A 15462-nucleotide genomic window follows, 5' to 3' on the forward strand; every position below is an offset into this window, starting at 1 on the left:
TATCTGTTTTCTTTGCTGAAAGTAACTTAAAATGGCTATCAGATTATTTAGGATGGCATGGCTCCAGACATGATTTGTTAACTGTGTGATCTTGAATAAGTCAAGCTGTAATTCTGACCTTAACTTACTCCCTTAAATTTGAATAAAAATAGCAATCCTTTCTACTTTCAAGCTACTTCTTAAGATCAGATTTACCCAGAATCAAAGACATATAGATAATACCTGCTTTCTAGAAACTCACCATAAAGGTAAGAGGATGGAAACCCCACCACCTAATGACATTGCTCTCTTCTGACTCCCTAAATCAGGTTAATTTCCAAATCTTGCCAAATATACATCCCTAAAACTCTCCAATTCACCCATACTTCTCATCATTCCTGCTGCCACATTGCAGCCTTCAGCTCACCTTCTGTCCTAATCCAAAACCTTTTTAACAGGCTTCCATACTCTCCTGACCATTTTCTCTGCAGAGTGACCCTCATCTAAAATATAAACATACCACCTTAAAACCTGCAAGTTTCCCCATGCCCTTAAATCAGTGTCCAACTTCCATAACATGGTATAAGAGTCTCTTTATGACTGAACCCACCACTCTTTCCAAAATGTCCTGACCAAAGACCATTTTTATCAGCCCAAAAACAGAGTGGGTTGCTCCACAGGGAAGATGAGTACTGATATAGTTGCAGAAATATAATAGGGGTTAGTTTCTGGGAGGTCAGAAAGCAATGCCTCTGTTTACTAGAGGGGACAGATGAAGGAAATAAGCAAAGGAAGAGGAAACCAGACAAGCTGAGTCCAGATTGTCAGAGACTTGGATTATATTAGTAAAACATGTAAGCCCCCTGAGTCCTTGCCCAGGATTTGCTAGGACACTGTCTGCAGAGCACACATACAGAGGTAGAGATCTAGGTCCTTAAGAGTAAAAGATTCAATAGATATTTTGAAAATTAGGGAGTTAGGGAGAAGGAAGCATGGGCAATGACATGGGGGTTCTAATTTGGGTGACTTTCTATGGATACAAGTAGTGAACAAAGGGATTTCGCAGAGATCAGAGTTGAACTCTATTTATTTTTTCTGAAAGCATTTTGAAAGCTATAAAACACTATACTGTGTAAGATATCATCATCATTATTATCAAGCAGTGTTGTGTTAATAGCTCTTTGAATTATCAAGCTTGAATTATGGTCCACTTCTTGTACATGAAAGAAACTCCATCCCAGCTAGTCCAGATGGATATTACCTATTCTGCTTTAAAATCACCCACTCCAGGGATGAACCAGCAGAACAAACCCGAGAAAGCCCATCTTTCTAGCAACTAAGCATCCTTCCAGATGTCTTATCCATAGCATCATCCCCTCAATATGTTACAGAGGTTACTTGGACAATTTTAGAGGGATTTGTGACATTCTCAAAAAGCAAATCATGATTTTTAGAGTTCTTTAAAATTCAAATGTACTAAAAAATTTAAGTATTCTGTTTGATCACAAAAGCTATAAAGATGCAAAGAAAGAAAGGTCTGTCCCAGAATTACAATAATATCTGTTTGCACTGGAAACCTGAGCCGACTTTAATCATCTACTCTTCAGTCTGGGCCAATATTGCAGAAAGCTGAGGTAATACAAACTGAAAATTCCTGCTTACCTAAAACTTGTTAGCATGAAATACAAGGATAACCAAAAAGGATAAAAATAATAACTCATGTTCTTTTAAATGTTCTGAAGATTTAAGCAATTGTATATCATGGGAAGCATAAATAGGAAAATATAGCAAGGAAAAAAGTTGTTATATTCACAGATTAAGTACTAATACTTTTGTGAGCAGAAGTGTAAATTATGCAATAAAGGGACATTTTTGCACTGAGATCCCATCATTTGATTTTAAAGGAGATTGTCTTATAATTTATTTATCTAGACATGAGCTGTTCACTTCACCTGCCAATGTTTGTTTCCAGATTCCTAGATTGAAATTTGTGAAAACCTATGTAGAAAGAAGCATAAGGTACTAGGCATTTAATCATCTCTTCTCAATGGATTAGTTCCTTATAACAATCCTAGCAAGATACATTGGTAATGGCATTTTTGTATGGTGTGTGTGGGGTGGGGGTGGTGGGGTGTTGAATCAAATGTTCAAAATTTGCATTGTTTATAATGAATAAAAATATTTTATGGCTATTTTTGCATTGTCCTTTAGATTACTTTGTCTTAGTAGAAAGGCTTCTTGTTTCACAGACTTAATCCTCTTTGCTTTTCTCAGTTTCTCATTTACTTTTCTTTGTGATGGGAGAGAGTTGGGATTTTTCATTGCTAGCTAAGCTTCAAAGGTAAAGCAACACCCAATTGATGTGCCTCTATTCTTCCTCATTTATCCTTCTCAGGCATAACAAAATCAGATCTTAATAGTAAGTACTTACCTTGCACTAAACAGATCAATCTTCTTTCCATTAGATTTGTCACATGAGACATGAACTCAACTGTAATTGATTTCAAAGTCATGTGGCACAACCGCCACAATAGTATTTTTCCTATGATAGTCTCAATCAATAGGCCTAGCAGCTTAACAAAAATAATTACATCACATATCTGCTTTCCAGACACCATTTTGTTCCTAGGTGTTAGAAACAGTCTGGTATTAGAAGAAATCCAATAAGTTAGAAGCAAGAAGGCTGAGAGTCTGGGTAACTAAGTGCTTGCACCTCCTGGGCTCCAGTGACACTGATTCCCTCATTTTCTGAATCTTTTCACTGCTCACAGCACAGCCCATCAGTCTTACAAGCAGTTCTAATAGTTCCTGGATTTGGAGTGTGATGCAGGCTTTGTATGAGCAGATGCTTATATAAAAGCTAAAATAGGTGGGTTTTAAAAGGATTAAGTGATTCAGTAGAGTATCTCAGCCAGCCATATAATTCAAGACACAATAGTTCAAATCTTTCATTGCTGTTTTCTTTGATAAAATGTGGGTTTTAACCTTTTGGGAAGTCTTTTTCTACAGTGTCAGCAGCAACTCTAGACCTGTCAACTCAACAATACTTTACAACTAATGCCTTTCACAATGTCTGAGGTAGAAGAAAGGAATTGCAATAATACCACGTAGGATTCTGTGAGATTGGAAATGTAGTAGTGTACACTGGCTAGTTACTTAGTGTATGGAAATAGGTGAATCGGCATTGACACGAGGGGAAAAAATATCTGCAACAGAAAATCAAATCACTGGATAAAATAAAGGTATTCTTACAGGGGATGTCAAAGACTAGTGCATGCATGTCTGAATTAAAATGATAAACTATTAACATGTCATTTTAGTGCTATTCTTCAGAGTCTCCCAAAGACTAATTTTTGTTTGCATCAAAGCAGCAAACATTAGTCACTAAAAGGCTGAAGATTAATTATTATTATTAACTGATGTTTCTGTTTATACTCATTACTTATTCATTTTTAGATCCATATTTCTTCTGTTAACTTCATAGGATGTGAATACCAATTGACTTCAATTTTGTCTCATTCACTGTGCGAACCAAACCCTCAAATTGCATATTTCTTTGCCCACATCCAAACATAAATTAATTGACCAAAGGAAAGATATTTTCCACTAGAGATATTTAGCTCTAACATTCCATCATCATTGAGGTCTAACCATATACTATCCACTCATTCAAAAGACATCTGAGTATCTGTTATAGTTCAGCTGTTGTATTAGATACAATGGTGAGCAAACAGACATTGTCACTTCTGAGAAAAGACAAAAAATCATACAAAACTGAAACATAGCAAAGATAGATATAATAAATGATTTAAAGATAGGTGAATGAATGTTCTAGCTCTAATGGTAAGACTAAGCAAACAAATTGGAAGGGAAAATAATTTAATCTAGCCATTCAAGTGGAAGTAGTATTTGGCTCCATATGCCTGAGCATACTTGTCAGTAAATTAGCTCAGATATATTACATGGGTAATAAATTTCCATAAGGGCTTCACTCTATAAGTATACATCTTATATAATGCCTATATTTAAAATTTTGTAAACATTTATTGAGTTTAAAATATATTCTGTTAAAATTAAAAAAACTCATCTAGATAAACAACATATTAATATTGATAGTTATTTATACTTTAATAGACTTAACTTGAGAATTTTTAATATAGTCCACTGAAATGAAAGCATGGTTTTTAATGGTGAGAAATGCAATTAACTATAGTGCAATAAAAATATAATTTAGAAAAATTTACTAATTTATCTGATGGAAGATATTTCATAAGCTCCTCTTTTTTATTTTTGTTTTATTTTGGATGTTCTTTTGTTTTCTTTGGTTTTAATGTCAATTGGGAATATGAATACCTTACTCTTATAAGCTAGAAGTCACAAAATGGTTGCCCTACAAGGGTTTTGTTTGGCCAAATGGTGTTTCTTTTTGTTTGAATAACTTTATAGGGGAAAGACAGTCCCCAGTTTACCTAGTTCTTAAACTCTATGGTGTCTTACATTCAGACTGAGGGTATTTGGGTTACTGCCCTGGATTTTAACTGATATTAATTGGGTGCCTACTATGTGCAACAATAATTTAGAAGAGAGATATTTCTTGCCTTTATATGGAGTTTACAGTCCATTAGTGAAATAAATAGTAAACAAATATTTTGTTAATTAAATGGCATAATTATTCCAGTCCCATTTTAGGGGGGTGGGGGTCGGGTCCAACCTATTTGACTCTCACAGGAAGGAAAAGAAAAAGAGAAGTCCGACTATCACATACCATCAACATCCAAGCAAAGTTCATGGAATTATCCTTTGCCAACTTTTGTACACCATTCTAGCTTGGCCTTTTATAACTTCTATTTTCTTTAAGGGTGAATGACCTTTATGTTCCTTTTAGCCCAGTTTTATCTATATATTAAATACAATTTATTGAAAGTGGTGGCAGATGGATAGAGTGCGAGCTTCGCTAGTTTTAGTATCCCTCAGATGTAGTCTGCCCTCCAAACCTTGGGCAGGAAGAGCATGTTACTGTTGAACTGACATTTCACTTATACACAGGTTGATCTATGCCACTGCTTCATCTCATTCCCACAGATGCACTACTCTGACTTTTTTCCTCCTGGCATATAATCAATAGAAAGGATATTATTCATGTTTTCAACACCTATGTGAAGTCAAAAGTTCCCAAGTTCATCACGAATCTGGGGAGCTCTCCCGCTTAGCAGACCTGAATCTTGCATTTAGACTGTCCATTAAAATATTTAATGTAAAGTTGATTAAAGAATGACCTGGTCCTAATGTGTCAAAATAAGTTTTCTAAGAAATGTATTTTAAATGGGATTGCTTAAGAAATTTTTCCTTATTTGTCCTATAGACAAAACTTTTATTATTTCTTTAATCAATTTTGATATAAGAGATAAATAAATAGGCTGTACAAAACTCTCCAATCACTTTGCAAGGTTATACTAATAAAAAGAAATAGCTTCAGTTGACAAAGTCTATAATTTGACTGGTTCTGAGTTATAAATGCCAATTCTTATCCAAGGAATGCAAACTCACCAAGGGAATATCAATGGAAAACAATTACTGACTGGATATTTGTGCTCTGGTTCTACAAAATAAAATACATTTAGTGTTTTCAAATCAATGCTGGAGGAAATGTCAAGACAGGGGTACACATTTACTCATTTTGCAGAGATGTCCAAAGCTATTAACTTTCTGCACTTTAATTAGAAAAGCAATGCAAAACTATTCTCTGGCTCAATTGTAGGCAATTTGAGACTTTTGGTATTGGAAAAGAGTCCTGAAGTTGTGAAATCTTATATATCCAAATGTATTTTTAGTATGATGGCAATAGTTACTAAAAATGCATTTCTATTTTTATGGCTATAGCTTGATTCTTTACACATAAACCCTAGGCATACAAAGATAATGGACATTAAAAGAGGAAGATAATTATAGGAAAATTAGGATGCTGGGACAGCTTTCAAATTGTATAATTTAAAATTGTTTACACAGTATATGAAACTTCTAGGTTTTAAATTTATTTTTACAGTAGGAATTGCCATGATTGCTAAAGTAGTTCTTAAAGATTATTATTAACAGAGTGTCCTTTTTCATGTTTACATAAATTACATTTTCTTCCCTTCTATGTGCAATTATTTAAGAATGAAACATTGTTCTGATATTGTTACACTGAGAGAATTAATATGCCATATGCCTTAAATCCAAGATACTTGCCGTTATAGGGAAAGGAAACTAAACTGTTTTATGCCTCATGGCAATTCCCATTCCATTATTAAAATTTTTATTGTCATAGTGAGACTTATAGATGAGCAATGGAGATCAATAAAGAACTAAAGTAGGGATTGGGAAGGAGAAAAATAATCAGAAGAAAATAATATCTGAAAACATTTGATTCCCTTGTCAAATTCATAAGGAGAATCCCAGGTGCTATAAGAGAATAGGAGGGTCACTACTTATGTTTATTAGAATTAATTGTTTAGCTGCATTTTGAATACCACCTTGATGACTGCCCTATTCCTTTTGTTTTTGTTCTTTTAAAAAAATGCTGTATTGTTTAAAGTATTAAATATGTCTCCTTTTTCCCCAATTGACCTCTTCCCAGCCATTCCCACCCCCCAGCACATGCCCTTAACCCCCTACTGTCTGTGTCCATGGGTTATGCTTCTATTCATGCATACAAGTCATTTGGTTGATCTCTTACCCCACCCCGCACCCCAGCCTCTCCTGCCTTCCCTCTGAGGTTGGACAGTCTGTTTGATGCTTCTATGTCTATGGATCTATTTTTGTTCATCAGTTGTGGAATATAATGAACAACATAAACTACTCTATTCCTTTTTTTAAGGAAAAGTCTGATGCTTAACCTAAGAATGGAAGATGTAACCAAGAGATATCTAAATACATGTCCATTAAAAGTAGTTGTTGCCTTGAAAATAAATAAAGATATTCCATTTAATTATTTCAAATTCAATAACTACTGAATTTGGTTGATCTCTTACCCCTTCACCCCTAACTTTTCTCATAGGTTTGACAGTCTGTTCAATGCTTCTATGTCTCTTGTTCTATTTTTGTTCATCAGTTTATGTTGTTCATTATATTCCACAAATGAGTCAGATTATGTGATATTAATTTTTCTCTGACTGGCTTATTTCACTTAGGATAATGCTCTCTAGTTCCATCCATGCTATTGCAAATGGTAAGATTTTTTTCATTTTTATAGCAGCGTAGTATTCCATTGCGTAGATGTATCAAAGTTTTTAAATCCTTTCATCTGCTGATGGGTACTTAGGTTGTTTCCAAATCTTAGCTATGGTAAATTGTGCTGCTATGAACATAGGGGTGCATATATCCTTTCTGATTGGTGTTTTTTGTTTTCTTGGAATATCATAAAACATGCTCAAAACCACTAATTATCTGAGAGATGCAAATCAAAACACCAATGAGGCACATCTCACACATGTCGGAATAGCTATCATCAACAAATTATCAAAAGACAAGTGCTGGAGAGGATGTGAAGAAAAAGGAACCCCCTTGCACTGTTGGTGGGAATGCAGACTGGTGCAGCCACTGTGGAAAATAGTATGGCATTTCCTCAAAAATTAAAAATGGAAACTTCCATTTGACCCAGTAATCCCACTTATAGGAATTTATCCTGCCTTTAAAAAAAAAAAAGTGCCAGGAATTCAGGTGGAATCATAGGTTCTGACACAAGTTACACAGCTAATGGAGCCAAAGGCTGAATTTCCATGTCTTGGTCACTTGCTTTTTGTGGATTTAATTCTTCAAGTTTAATGAGGAAAGAATGAACTTTGGTGTTAGATGATCCTGATAATTTTTCCAATCCTCTCAACAGTACAAACACAGTAAATGAAGCAGAGAATCAAATCAATGATTTAGAATATGAAGAAGGAAAAAATACCCTATCAGAACAGTCAAAAGAAAAAAGAATACAAAAAATGAAGGTACTATAAGAAACCTCTGGGACAACTTCAAGTGTACCAACATTTGCATCATGGAGGTGCTGGAAGTAGAAGAGAGAGAGAGCAATAAATTGAAAACCTATGTGAAAAACTGACAGAAAACTTTCCTAACCTGGTGATGGAAATAGACATATATGTCCAGGAAAGCAAAAACTCCCAAGCAAGATGCACGCAAAGAGGCCCACTCTAAGACACATCATAATTAAAATGCCAAAGTTTAAAGACAAAGAGAAAGTTTTAGAAGCAGCAAGAGAAAAGCAATAATTTTACCTACAAAGGAGTTGCCATAAGACTTTCAGCTCATTTTTCAACAGAAGGGATTGGCAAGATATATTCAAAACAATGAATGCAAGGACCTACAACCAAGATTACTCTACCCAGCAAAGCTATCATTTAGAATCAAAGGATATATAAAGAGCTTCATAGATAAGAAAAAGCTAAATGAGTCCATCACCACCAAAATCAATACTACATGAAATGTCAAAGGGTATTCTTTAAGAAGAAGAAGCAAAACATAAAAAATATGAATGATGAAACAGCATTAAATAAATATCTATGAACAATTGAATTTAAATAACAAAATAAATGAATAAGCAGAACACAAACAGACCCTTAGATACAGAGAACATTTTTATGGTTGCCAGATGGGAGGAGGGTCGGGGGGGGGGGGCGGGAATGAGTGAAAAAGGTGAAGGGATTAAGAAGTACAAACTGTTTTTTATAGAACAGTTATGAGCATGGTGTCAGATATATGAGAGAGTTTTCAAGACAATCAGTGTAATCACTGGGGTGTACACCTGAAACTAATATAATATAGTATGTCAACTGTAATTTAAAAATGGTTCAATTAAAAATATAATACATCAATCAATCAATCAATCAATAAATAAATCAGATCTCCAGGGGAAGAAATGGAGTTGACAAATCTTCCCTGAGAAAAGCAAGAATCAGAGAATATAGAACAACTCTATTCAACTCTATTGTTCATCTTGATGGAGAGAAGCCAATGAGGTGGAGTGAGTTATACATGATGACTTTAATGAAAAAATGAGAAAGAAAAAACCCTCAATGCCCACTGAAGTAGGAGATATTTGCCAAGGGCCAGAAAAGACTCTAGGGGAAACAGATGTAATTAATATTTTCAGACTATTTATTTTGTGCCAAGTTTTATAAATATACCTCATTTTTATCATAATAAACACTCATTAATATTTCCAATGAGTAAAAAGATGTCCTCTTACATATTATACCAAGATTATAGTACAGTAATGAAATTCACAAGATTTCCAATAATATTAGTTGAAAGAATAAATAAATTTATATTCTTAAGAAAAACAGAGATTCATGCCAAAACTGGTTTGGCTCAGTGAATAGAGCGTCGGCCTGCAGACTGAAAGGTCCCAGGTTCGATTCCGGTCAAGGGCATGTACCTTGTTTGAGGGCACATCCCCAGTAGGGGTGTGCAGGAGGCAGCTGATCGATGTTTCTCTCTCATCATATGTTTCTAAATCTCTATCCCTCTCCCTTACTCTCTGTAAAAAAATCAATAAAATATATATTTTTTAAAAAAGAAAAACAGAGATTCAGAAAGTTTAATAAATATACCCTATGCTCATCATAAAGTTTTGAAGAATTTCCCTAAAATCCCAGGAATCTTTTGATTTCTATGGAGTTTTTACAAATGGTAGTATGTAAATTCAATGATCAACTTAGGACTAAATAAATCAAAGTTGATCAATATTCCTAACCCAGAGAACAAGATAAATGGAGATATCATTGATGGAAGAGGCCAAATTTATGAACAGATTTTTGTTGAAAATAAGATAATGTGTTCCATTGATTTGTAGAATTTGAGGCTATAATTTAACATGGAAGTGAAAATGTTGATAGCAATGAAAAGTGTCTTGGTTCTCTTAGAGCTAAGGACAGACTTTTGAGTATCACCAAAGTAGAGTTGCTGGTTGAAACATTAGACAGAGATTGATTCTCTTTGATAGGAAGTATAGAGGGAGAAGGGAGTTTAGAATAACACTTCAAGAAATAGCTTCACAGAGAGGATGGGGAAAGAAAATGAAACCAGCAGAGAACACAAAGGAAAATTGTCAGAAATTTAGCATTGTTTCCTCAATTCGATAGACAGTGGAACTGGTGGAAGTTCAGTAGTTCAGGTCACCAGGTTTTACCAAAGCATAATGTAACAAGGGAATAAGATGAAAGTGAAGAGATGTTCAGAGTTCTAAGATAGAATTTGGGCAAGCAATATTCTCTGGGTATGTTGTGCCAGCTGCCAAGAAAGAGTTCCTGCATCATCGGTTCCTTTGGCAGTCAACTGGGTGTTTCAGTCAAACCCTAAGCAAAATCTGTGCCTTTGCTTGCTCCCTGCGATATTCTCAGACCCTAGCAAAGAGGCCAACAGTGTGAAAGGCTGGTATCAGGAATGATAAATTAATACATACATGGGGATTGAAACAGCTCTGTCTTATCCGCCAGTCAAACCCTGCCTGGCCAGCAGCTGCCTGAAACAGCTGAAGAACTAAGGAAGCTGGAAAGATAAGCACTTTCATACCATAGAATCAGAGATCCTCACAAATTAAAACACCTGTGGAATTGCTAAAGTTCTCATTTCTAGCCTTCAGCTCTAGAGATTCTGAGTCAATTGGTCTGCATTGGGCCAGGTACGGGTATTCCTACAAAACATATGGATGTTTCTCATGTCCTTTGAGCATATTTTTAAAAACATTGCCTTATGATAGTTACTGTATACTGAGAGAATCTTGTTGATGACATTTCAACTGTTTGAAAATTATCTGAATATATTCCTTTTGACCAATAAACACTCCTTTGATTATTAATATTTTAGTATTGCATCATTTGCTTCAAAATAATTAGTGTACATATATAAATTGCAACATAATGATATTAAGTGATATTTAATACACTGTTTTCTTTCCTAGAAAAAGCTGACCAAAATTAATCAAATTTTGAGAAGACTGAAGGCATCATAAATCATGACCTAAACACTCTCATAGTTGCACTTTGATGGAGTACTGAGGGGTGGTGTTCAGAAGGCGAGGGCTCTCCACAGAGAATAACCTGCTTCAAATTCTAATCTAAAAATAGATAAAACTCCAACCAGCTGCAACTGACATGACATGGAATGGGGGAATACAATACTTTCAGAAATAATTAGGTCCCAACACATTCAAGATGTTATAAATTAAAAAAAATAATAATAAAAAACCTTGAATTCGCTAATGAAACTGAATAGGTGCTAACCTGAGAGCACAGGTGTTTTGTGTTTGGTATTCCTAGCCTTGCCCACGAGGCAAGCAGGCTCGTTCAATACAACTTAATGAATCTTCTGGGAAGGCCTGGAACAGATTACCTCACAGGAGCCCAATGCAGGAAGTGTCAAACATGGACTAACTGTAGTGGGATGCACATTTGATAAAGAAGATACACTTCTGAACAGTATGGACTATAGAGGCAGAGTAATTCACTATTACGCACAAAAGCTCTGATAGATCCATTAAGAAATTTTACTTAGTCTCCTTTGAAGCACCAAATAAAATTGCGACTTAGTCATGTTTATTTGTCTTGTTTCTTGTACTTCCGTTTTTAAGAGCAGTGTTGTTTCACTAATGTGGTATCCTACTTATTTTATAAAAAAAAAAAAACACTTTAATGATGTTTATTATGTACCAGGCATTATTGTAAGTACTTTGCAGACATTAACCACTTTATTATTTATATCCATGGAGCAAAAACCAGTTAAGTAGCTTGCCCAAGGTCATATAGCAAGAAGTGATAGTAATAGATCTGGGAATCTCACTCCTCGGTCAGTCTTCATACACACTATGACTTTGTTATGCTACCTCTTCCTACAGTCTGTTTCCAAAGTCTCCAGGATCCAGGGCCTTAGGGTACATGCTTATGTCCTTATAGACAGCTAGTGCACAAATAAGTGTTGTAAGATACCTAAAATGCAGTAGAGTTATTAAGATATCTCCAAGTTGAATTGAATTGCATCATAAAATGACATTGTTGGTTGGTCAGTAGTTTAGGTGTGCCAAACTAATGGATACTGTGTATATGCTAAGTTCTCACTGCTAGGGGTGTTCCTTGACCAGTTAAAGACAAAGTGGGAAGACAAAACCACTAGAACCAAACTAGAGACTCTAGCTGTTTTCCAAGTCTGATATCTCTGGTTACATGTATATAATCTTGGGTGGTCTCTGCGCCCAACAATTAAGTGGGAAAGAAATGTGAAATGTGCGTAGTAGGTTTTATATGTTATTATCCCAGAACACTGTGTTCCAAAAAAGTAACCCACACCTGTATGGAAGACAATATATAAAAAAAATAAAAGAAGAATCAGTAACTTTAGGAAGGGGGAACATAGTGACTCAGAACCAAATACCTTGAGCAGCTTTTGAACCTCTTTTCTTAGATTATACTAAGGCACTTCATAGTAATGTACTCTATACTCCAAAATGAATTGTTGTACAGCTACATTGAACATATTAGAACGTTCCAGACCTCCATAGTTTCTAACCTCCTTATTTCCATGTATACCTCAGTTATGTTTTCTAACTATGGTTAGTTTTCTGAATTAGATGAGATAGGTGTTATCTTCTCAGAGCTCAGTAACAAATACTGATACATTGAAAACCATATGTAAACTGAGCTTTATACCCCAAATATAGCTTTCTTTATATGAATGATTATCAACATTGCAAAATGAATAAGTATTAGGAGCTTTCCACCAGAGATATTGTCCATGCATGCTTAACAATATTGAAAGGTGCCCAAAGCTACAATGAAACTACCTTGTACATGATCTCCATCCAAATTTTATCACTAAAGATGTCATTGCATTATTCACAAGTGCTAATGAGTCTTATAAATGTACAGATTTTCAGAGATAACAGAGTTTACTTTCTATTATTAACCACAAATACATTTATATATTCATTTTTACTCACCAAATCAAGGCTAGAAGCAGAGCTGAGGTGAAGATCCATGAATTTGTGAGGATGTTTTCATAATATCAGTGCAACTATAAAGGGGAGTGATAACATCTCAGTGGGGATCATTTCAGTGTTAAATAAATATTCAAAAGCATTTGCAATGAAGTATGCTACATAAATACTCTTGTTATACATTTCTCAGTATTATGAGATGTGATGTTAGAAAGAAGAGTGTCCTAGAGTCAATGTACAGTGAACATAAGCTTTAATTTTATCAAAATTTTAATTTTCATGTGTATATTTTCTCTGAATAAGTATTACATTGTTGACTATATATTATGGAACTATCCTTCTTTTAGATTAAGTTTTAAATGTCAGTTTTGCAAAAATATAATCTTAAAAGCGCCAAGAGAGCAATTCACCTTGTTGGAGGATCATCCAGAATTGACTACATGGGAAGTCATAAGTCATCAGTACTTCACTTGATTGCATGTATACCTGGCTCTCCTGTGGCCAAAATTGATGCCACTTCTCAGACAAATCCTCTCATGGGTAAATGCCAGCAGAGTTCTATGGCAAATTGCTATATAATTATTTGCATGTAAAGAAAAGTTAAGCTGGAAGTAACCACAAAAGGGAAGTTTGTGACTTGAAGTGACTTCTGGGCTAGCTTTTCCCCAACTTCAGAGTCTCCAAATTCTCAGGGCAGCTGAAAATGCTCAAATAAACATGCAATGGCTGACCCCAGCACAAAAACGTGCATATTGTATTTTAGGGTTCCCGACTGACTTCCCTTTAGTCACCTGGAATCTCAACTTATCTATCATATACATTTTAAAACAAAATGAAGTTTATTCTTCTTGGAAATATTTTGCAATTGAGTAATTCTATATCTGAAATAAACCTTATAGTATTTTGAAAAAAAAAGTTCTTTTAACTAATCTATATTAATATATATCTGAGAGAGAAGCAATCCTCTCTAATAAAATGGTAATATGCAAATTAACCATCACTCTGCTACATAAGCCACGCCCACCAGCCAAGCCCACCAGCCAATCAGGGCGAGTATGCAAATTAACCCCAATCCAAGATGGCTACAGCCACAGAGAGCAAGGTTTCCCAGGTAACAGAGCAAGCCAAGCTTTCCATAGCTGTTGCAGGCCTAAGCCTCCACTCAAGCTACAAAGTTTCAATTACAGAAGGTAAACAAATTCAAACAAATGGCAGCAGAATGGAGCTTGAGAGAGCAGGCCAGGGTTGCCGGCGGCAACAGGGGAAGCAAAGCTTTCCGCACACCCTGGCCGGGCTCACCCGCTTAAGGCTACAAAGTTTCAATTGTAGAAGGTGAATTAACTGCCACAGAAATGGCTGCCGGAGCCCCAGGCTTGGCTCCGCTCCAGGCTACAAAGTTTCAATTGTAGAAGGAAAATAAATTCCAGATACCAGGGCCTCCCCTTGGGTTGCCAGGGGGCGTGGCCGGCCTGCAAACCACCACAGGCCCCTCGCTCAGGCTGCCCCACACCCCAAGGGAACCCCCACCCTTATCTGTGACACCCTTCAGGGCAAACCAGCTGGCCCCCACCCATGCACCAGGCCTCTATCCTATCTAATAAAAGAGTAATATACAGATTGATCATCACTGCAACACACAATATAGCTGCCCCCATGTGGTCAAAGATCCTGCCCCCATGTGGACACAAGATGGCCACCACAAGATGGCCAGCAGGAGAGGGCAGTTAGGAGGCACCCGGTCTGCAAGGGAGGTCAGTTGTGAGGGACCAGGCCTGCAAGGGAGGGCAGTTGAGAGGGACGAGGCTTGCAAGGGAGGGCAGTTTTAAGTGATCAACCCTGCAGGAGAGGGCAGTTAGGGGTGACCAGGCTGGCAGGGGAGCAGTTAAGCATCAACCAGGCTGGCAGCAGAGTGGTTAGGGGGTGATCAGGCTGGCAGGCAGAAGCGGTTAGGGGCAATCAGGAAGGCAGGCAGGCAAGCAGTTGGGAGCCAGCAGTCCTGGATTGTGAGAGGGATGTCAGACATCCCTCCAGGAGTCCCAGATTGGAGAGGGTACAGGCTGGGCTGAGGGACAACCCCCCGCCGTGCACGAATTTCGTGCACCGGGCTTCTAGTTACATAATAAAATTTTCAAATCCAAACTGCATCATTGCCTCTACTTCTTTTTCCTTTTTTGTCTTATTTTATTTTTTAAAATGTATCTTTATTGTTGAAAGTATTACAGATGTCCCCCCTTTTTTATAATATTTTTTTCTTTATTTAAAAATATTTTTATTTCTTTCAAAGAGGAAGGGAGAGACAGAAACATCAATGATGAGAGAGAATCATTGATTGGCTGCCTCCTTGCAAGCTCCACACTGGGAATTGAACCGTGACTCCTGGTTCATAGGTCGGTGCTCAACCATTCAATCAAGCCATCTGGGCCAGATGTCCCTCTCCCTTCCCTCCCCCCGCCTTTGACCCCATCCACCCTGCATCCACCTCACCCCAGGCCTTCACCACACTATTGTCT

The sequence above is a fragment of the Cnephaeus nilssonii genome, assembly GCF_951640355.1.
Source record: "Cnephaeus nilssonii genome assembly, chromosome: 8".
NCBI lineage: Eukaryota > Metazoa > Chordata > Mammalia > Chiroptera > Vespertilionidae > Cnephaeus > Cnephaeus nilssonii.